This window comes from Cloeon dipterum, chromosome 4 (assembly GCF_949628265.1).
Source record: "Cloeon dipterum chromosome 4, ieCloDipt1.1, whole genome shotgun sequence".
Lineage (NCBI taxonomy): Eukaryota > Metazoa > Arthropoda > Insecta > Ephemeroptera > Baetidae > Cloeon > Cloeon dipterum.
In genome coordinates this window covers 9,186,591-9,195,111 of record NC_088789.1, presented here as the reverse complement: position 1 = coordinate 9,195,111, position 8,521 = coordinate 9,186,591, and positions in this window count along the sequence as shown.

Here is an 8,521-nt window from a genome sequence, read left to right as displayed (position 1 = left end):
TGGTAATTACGAGTGAGGTGACTTTGAATGAGAAGGATTTACACTTGACGTGCTATTAAACAAGAACCTTTAAATGATGAACACGGATTAAAGAGATTTGCTTCGTTCTTTCACTGTCTTATTTTGTATTTAATCCAATCACCATTACACAAAATTAATTTCATTCATGATTGTGAAACTATCCCAAATAAATACATATTTTTAAGATTCAGATAATTTGAGGAAAATTTTAAAGAAGGAAGTGAGTTGTGTTTTCTTTTATTGAAACCAAACACGTTGAGGAAGATCACGTGCCTGCACAAAGAAAAATACTGCCAAATTGTGCCATATTTCTCCATTCAAGCGTCAACAATTTGTACAAATGAATTGGTCAACAGCTTGAGTCACAATGGTGAATAGCTTGCGCCAAAAGGGAATAAATTTTGTTTTGAATCTGAGGTATAGACCACTAACAGTGCTATTTTGTAAAAGACTGTATGATATATATATATAGCCTCACGCGTGTGATGTCCAAGGTGGTCAATGAAATGAATGGATATAGCAGCTTGCATTTATCACAGCATCTAGGTGGTCTGCTCGCTGGAAGTCATATCGCTCTTCGTACGCCCCGTGCACCATAAAGGCAAAAATATGAATGGATGCTTCCGCCAGAGGCAAATCTACGAATATTTCAGTTCAAATTTGAAGGAATTCACAGTTAGACATCACTAATCTTTATAAAACAAAAAACCCAGCATAGATTTAGCTTGATACAATTTCACATAACTTCAACTGCACACAAAATTGCAGTTTCTGCTACACATTGTTTTTTTCAATGAATAGAATATGAATTTCAAAATAAAGCAACAGGATGTATTTTGTATTTCCAATATAAGTTTCACCATCCATATTATGGACCGAACATTTATTAATGGACGGGTGACAGCGATTGCATGAATAAAATTTGCTCCTGTCAGGCAACTCTTGCGATGTAAAGATAAATCAACAGAGCTATAGTTTAAGCTGCATGGTTAGAAAACTTTGTAACTGCCCTCCCGATAAAATTTGCCAAATTATTTTGTAACTTCTTATGTCCACGTTCTCAAGAAATTGTTCTGTGTTAAAAGTTTGCTGTTCAACACACCATAAAAATTGCAGATAAAATCGTAATTATCTTGTTTTTTTGTTAAGGAGCAGCACGTCAATTTTATCAACGATGCATGACTGGTCGCAAGGTCCGGGATGGCTTATCAGCTTGTGATTAAATGCTTCAATTGGAAAAATCGTAAATTATCACCTAGGCCACACAGCTGATTCAGGCCAGGGCTTGACGGACGTTCGAGTTCACTGACAAGCGGCTCTTTGAATCGGAGGTAGTTAAGAGACAATTAAGGTGGGAATCGGTGGGGGCGCACGCAGTCGAATCACCTGCCTCGCGAACACGCAATAAAATTACGGCCCTTCTCACCTGGCCCGCTGCAAAAGATGCGCGTCGCTTGCCACTGCTTTCAAACAAATAAAAACACACCACACCCTCGCCCCCTTCGCCGTCGCGAGACCAATTTGAACGCTCCCCGAACGCATATATCGCGGATAATTGCGCTTTTTCACAGTTTGTGATCGCAAACAAATGGTCTAACTGAACGATTATGACTCAGTATATAGCCAGTTCACCTTTTAGCACCACTTTTGCTGTGATACTTTCTGCTTACAAGATAAACATATTCTTCAGCATTTGCTGGAAAATTTATCTTTTTTTACAAGATGTATAAACGATCAAATCAGATAAACGAGATAAGCGATTATGAGTATTATATTATTATTTGCTGTGCAGGTGATATTTGAAGCTGCTGAGGTTTTATGCATTGATGGGCAGATGCTCATTTTGCCTGCTGATGGGTGCGTACGTGTGTGGCTGCTTCTCTCTTCTCTCTATAAAGAGCATATTTCACTCTGGATAGTTTCGAAGGCAAGCTTTGTTATACAATTAAATGCAGCCAGCAACTCTGATGTGAGTCAGAAGAGCTATAGCCATAATAATTATTGTGCATGTTTGAGATGAGATAGACTGAACAGCTGCTGAGCAGCACTCACATTGACGCATACGATTATTTTTAAATATTTATTTTTCATATCTGTTGAAGCCTTTTACTTATAGGGTACAGTCGCGCATTTTCAATAATTTACTTCCAAGCTTCCATTTATTGGACAAAGAATTTGATTTGGATCTGTGTAGTAAAATTTACGTAGATTACTTTGCATTTTTTTAAATATTGTGTTGAATTTCTCAAAGAAAAAATTAAAAAAATGCTTTTTTTGTGATTATTGATACTATAGCAAAAAATAAGGGGAAAATATTTTTGTATATAATTATCCTTTATTAAAATTTTTAGTCTATGTACTATAAAAAGAACTAAAAAAATTAGTACAAAGGGATAAAAAGCTTAACATGATTTTCAAAAATAATTAAATTGATACCACGAATTATTTTTGCAAGAATATATCAAGAAGTCTCTTTATTATGGGCTTTGGTTCAAAATAACGTCTCTATTTATAACAAGAAATAGCTTACAAATCAGAACTTCACGACCCGAAGAGATAGTTTTAGTAAAATAATTTTGAATAACAATAGTAGACAATTTCATTGAAAGTCCCAACTTTTAACGACCTTGAATAACGCATTGAAATCTTACTATTTGTTATCAATTTCAACAACATAAACTAAAATGTTTTAAATATAACCAAAAGTTGCAAACTGCTGACAATGCCGGCATGCAGCCACGCGCGTGTATTTATAAACGGCAAATCGGGCAGGACGCCCTGTAGGGCCATCGCGGAGGCAGATTAAACTGCGCTTTATTGAATTTGCTCAGCGGGACACTTCCCTCGCGTGCAAGGGTGGCTGGCAATGCAATATCATCAGTGTGTGAGGCAGTCGGCGCGGCCAACTTTTTCCGTCACTAGGGGTGAAGCGGCCGGGAACAGAGCTATTAGATCTGCCCCGCTCGCCAAGCTTTTCTTGCCAGGCTGGAGCACGAGGGAGTTTTGCTCTGCATATAAAGGGCGACCACTTGCCTGCACGGTTGAAATCTGATCGTTTGATTGTTTGTGGCGTGACGAGGCGGGAAAGTAGGCGACAATGTGTGAACAAATGGGGGCAAATGGTACGTGAATTAGCGTATAGAGATGGGGTTTTGTCTTCAACTTGAGACTTGGAAGGCTTTGAATTTCTCACGTTTATTAGATTCCTTTTGAAGAAAATTTGAAAAAAAAACGAAAGTCTTTTTGTGTACTTATATTAAGAGGCTTATACAGTTCCAAAAAATTTGAAGCTTCTTGAACCTATTTAGACGAAAATGGGATTAAGGGAGGTGATATAGATTAAGTTGAGAAGGAAGTTTTTAAGGTACCTTTGCTCAAAGATATTTATTGCGGCTTCTTTGTTACAAAAGCGATAGAGCTGCTCTGGCCTGGTCTTTCTCCACGAGCGATTTTCATCGCCAGCCAGCAGATCTGCTGCTCCCGCATTGTCCTGCACACTTCTTCTGCACAAACGTCAATTCTCTCTGCCCTTCTGGAGATAAAGAGACACAATAAAGACGCGCGCACGGCTGGATAGGCGGGTGAAGCGCGTGGGCATAAATTTTGTGCTCAAATAGATCGGATTAGCGCTAACAGCCGCTGACAGCACTTTTCGCTTACACCAAAAGAGTGATATATTTCTAAGTTAATATAGCAGAATGGACTTATGTGTTTTGCGGTAAATTGCGATCTTTTCAATAAATATATATATTTTACAATTTAAAGATTACATTAAATGCATGACAATTTTTGGTGTTAATTTAATCATTTATATTTATAAAATTTATAAAAGTAACTTCCAGGAATGGCCAAAAATCAAAATATATGAAAACAATGAGTATACCAATAAAATTGGAATTTATTTTAAATAAAAAGAAACTGATAGCATTAAATTCGTTTACAAAATGAGGCGAAAATGGTATGAATATTTGAACTATAATAATAGCCGGGAGTAAATTCAAAATCTGGCATGCCTAATATTTCATTAAAATTATTTGGTTCCTTTTTCGCCTTATTTGTAGATTCAAAAATTCCTAAAATTAAATTTTCAAATGAGGAAATACTTCAATGTTTTGCTTACTATCTTATTTTGATTGTTTCGTGATACAAGAAGAAGGCACTCATTGTAAGAATAAAAAATCCTCTTTCTTATTTGGAAAAGTTGAGTTCCATGAAATTCCATCGCTTGCTTCTGCTGATGAGGTCTTATGAGACTGTCCAATGTGAGAACGTCTAAGATAATTTTTCCCTTAAAATTTCACTCTTCGCCCCCCATCCGCAGTCAGCAGCCTGCGTGTTTTTTTGATTTGCGGATTTAAAAATCATTAAGTAAATCCTATATTTCAAACAATAGAATCGCAGTTATGAAGCATAATACACACACGTTTGAACGATACGCACCCTGCTGTCTAATAACTTTCCGGCTGATCTAATTCGAGCCTGCTGTCGTCGTTCCCAGCACGAACTTCAACTCGATCTTGCATTTCCATAAATATTATTGCCGGTACGCTTGCTCTTGTGTAATAAGCTTTACGCCGGTGGCAGGTAATTTAATTCTGTGTAATTGGTCCCCACCTCTGCGCTGCGTTCATTCGCGTGTCTCGCTCTCCATGCATGCGACGTCGTTCCTGCAGTCGCCTATTTTTCTACCACCCTCTTTAATCCTCACACACAGGTGGGTGTGCTCTCACAGTAACTCGTCTTTTCCTCTTGCCAGCCTGCTCGTTTGCCTCCTGAAATATGTACATATGCAGGCAAACTCGCATTTATAAGCGCGCGTGACGAGCACCGAATGTCAAAACGCGCCAAGGCGGCCCTCTCTCTGCTTTTGGAGGGCAATAAAAGCTGTCCAATTCCACGGAAACGTGTGTTGTATATCTCCTTCGTTTGACATTTTTCTGGCTCCATATTATTGGCTTGTACAAATTTAACTCCTACCCCGTTGGGTACATTATTTTTTCCAGTTGGACAAAAATAGAAATATTTTTTATTGGTGGCGGAGAAAATCAGAACAATTACTGTTACCAAAACAAAATTAATCCATTCTGTTTTGTATTTTCTAGGAATATAATTGATTCTCTCCTGCAAGTTTCTAAGAGAAAAGTTTTCAGCATTCGTTTTCGTTTTCCCCTTGATGCTGTATGGTGAAGGAAACAAATAAAAGAGTCAGAGGCGGCCCGCGTTGGTAATAAGACCGACGGAAATGAGCGCCGGAAGGCAGTCGGTCTCAAGCGAACAGCATCATCTTCTCGGTCCAGCTCCCAGCTTCCGACGATGTCCTCGTTCTGTGCTGCAAAGAATGGATCGTCGCCGCCCGGACCGATTCACTCTGGCGAGCTGTTTTGACATCCAGAATTACAATAGCATTAACTTTTTACTCTCCACTGCGACGCTCTCAATCTAGAGTACCGCCTCAGAGTACAACTTTTGCAATCTTCCATTGCGAAGTGTACTTGGAAAATCACCAGATCTTTAATTAAAAATAAAATTTTAAATAACTGGTGTACTAACAAAACCATGCAATAAATCAAATCAACAATAAATCTTGGTATGTTTAATTATTTACAGTGACTAGGAATGAAATTTCCTCAACTTCAGAGCAATGCTACGCCTTGTCTGGGTGCAATTGATTTTTAATTTGCAGCAGGCCCCTTGGCCGGGAACCTCCCTGCCCTCTCTTTTGTTATCATTTCTCCGTTTGCGTTGTCGCTCGAGAAAGCATTGAGTCATTCTGACAGACAAACGGCTCCGTTTCCGGCCCCTCTCTGCCGACAATGGGCCGTTCCATTTGCTCGGCAATTAAGCGAATATCCAGGTCGGTTTTAGCTGCAACCCGCTCGACGAGTTGGCCGGGCCGGTTGCATGCTCGTCGACGCCTCGAGCAAAGAAAAGTCACGCCTTCTGCGCACCAGAGAGTGAGCGGAAAAGTTGGAGCGGGCGCCTCGGCGCCCGCTGATGAGTTTCCATGATGAATTGGAGAGCGTCCTTAATCGCGCTTTAATTAAAAACACTCCATTTTTAACGCTCGCGAGCCTTGACTTGTTCCGAGGGCGCGAGATTGCAATTTATGGTCGCAGGCTAGACGCTAATCATTCTTAACGAGCCTTCCACGTGTTTAAACTCTCACGACGGAATCGTTTTTTCGCTCTCTCTTTCTCCATGCTGATTTTTTAAAGCTTGGCATGTCTTTCAACTTTTCCTCTCTATTCCTCTCGGCAGCGCTCGGTGTTTACGGCCCCGAGAGTAAATTACGGCTGAAAACTGTCGGGGACGCTCGCAAATTGGATTCAAAGGAAGCGGAGAATGGGGTCGTCCCGTTCCAGCAGAGGCCGACCCTTACATGTTTATCGAACGAAAGTAATTGTCACCCAAGTTGCTGCATTATGTGCCCGTTTACAGCGCGAAAGACAACAAAATTGGCGTCTCGGAGTGTACACTCGAGCCTCTAGGGGGTCGTGCCTTCTTGTTTAACAGCTTCAGATTAATCCCAGCTCCTAGTAAAGTACCTAATAAGGCTGCGACGACGAAGGCCGACACTGCGACAGCAACACCGACGACCAATCTTTCCTCCCGCCAGCAAACGCTAATCCCAGCTGCTCCCTTTCGAGAGAAAATTTGGGAAATTGCTGCGAACGAGACATTTTAGATTTCAACTCCTGGAGCTCATTGTCAGGCGTTTGTGCTGCGCAGCGCTCTGCGGGGTCGAAATCTTTCGCCGGCCGAAGTTGTTCCTCGAAAATCGGAGGAGAAGAGGAGAAGTGCGCTTCGCCTCGAGATCGATAATTCAAGTAGAGGCCCTTGCCGAGCCCAGCAGCTCCAGAGGCTCTTGTTCCGGTGCTCGTTTTTGCAGCCACTTACCCGCACAGCACGCTGCGAACTTTCAGCACTGAGCAAAATGCTTATTCTGCTTCTTCAGAGTTGAATAGTTCAAACACCCTTCAAGGAAAATGTATTTAACGAATCTTGAATTCGAGATCTCTATTAATAATTTGTTCATATCTCTGCAGTTGTTTGGAATAACCATTAAATTTTTCTAAATTTTAGTTTAAATCTCTTAGTGTCTTAATAATCTTTCAAAGATAAAATATTATAAAGGAAAACTGAACTTTAGCAAATAATGGCAAGAAATAAATTTGCAGAACTCAATTTTAAGATTATTATTTAAGATAGCTCTCACTCAGACGTACATAAATTGTTCCGTTAAATGACAATCAAAAAATTATTTTTCTCAAATTTATAAAACGGTCCATCCTGTATGGGCTTATATGGTTATTTTTAACTTCGGGTAATTGCTACGCTGCTGATTGTGAGAAAAACAAAAGTATACGTAACAAGGAAAATATTTTTATCCAACCTCGAGTGTATATATATATTTTTATATCTACATTTTCTTTACTGGTGTGATTTTATTTTAACCACATTTCAAGCAGTGAGTGAAGTTCATGCAAAGCTCTTTCGTGAGAAGTTCAGCATATTTTGCTCAAACGTTGAGTAATCATTAAAGTTAATTTATATTGTGAAATTCGCTATCACAGATTTGGGGAATCTCTGTGAAATTTGTGTCTTCTTCGTTGCACACCGCTATCACTCCGTTCGATCAGTTTCCCACCTTTGATCGATTTTAGTTTGCCGATCAAACATGTCAAAAGTTTGTTTGTTTTGGCAATAAAACGTCAAGTGCCGAGCAGAAGCGAGCGCACAGATTTCCGACTGACAAAATCCCTGCAAGGCCTATCTGCGGCGGCACACAATGGCTATATGCCGGTGTCATTGTTTTTCCTTTGTCGGCTCTGAAAAACCAACAGGACCAATCAAATCTTCACAAAGCTGCGGCATTCGGCGGTCACTGCGTTATTTGACAAAAATACACTGCTCCCTATCGCAATAATTATCTTATCGTGCAGCACGAGCCGCTCAACTCGCTTTGTGTGCGCGTCTTTTCTTGGAGGATAAATAAAAATATGGCGGATTCAAGTTACAGAATCAATTTGCAGTCAAGGATGTGTTGCGCAAAGGAATAATCTTGGGAAAAAGTAGCAGAAAGTCGTGTGAAATGTTGGCTGCTGCAATCGCCGATGTAGAAAAGAATCAAAAATGTATAAACAACCTCAAAAATCTCTAAGCATTTTTGAATTTAAATTTTAACCATAGCGATGTGGTTTTTTAATTTTTCTATTGATGATTCCTCGAATGCCTCTTCGGTAATATTACGATACAAGTTGTTACACGAAAAATAGAGTGACACAAAAACAGCAGATAAATGTTTATGTGAAGAACAAGACTCGGATTTCATTGACCGCTTACTGTTTAATCAATCTAACAGTTGTTGTTTTTAATAAACCGGCACAGATGCAACAATGCAGCATAACATATAATGAACGCGTGATAAACGACGATCGCGATAAAAAGCATCGCGCCAAGCGGCAGAGCACACCACAGCAAAACGCGCTGGAGAGTAATC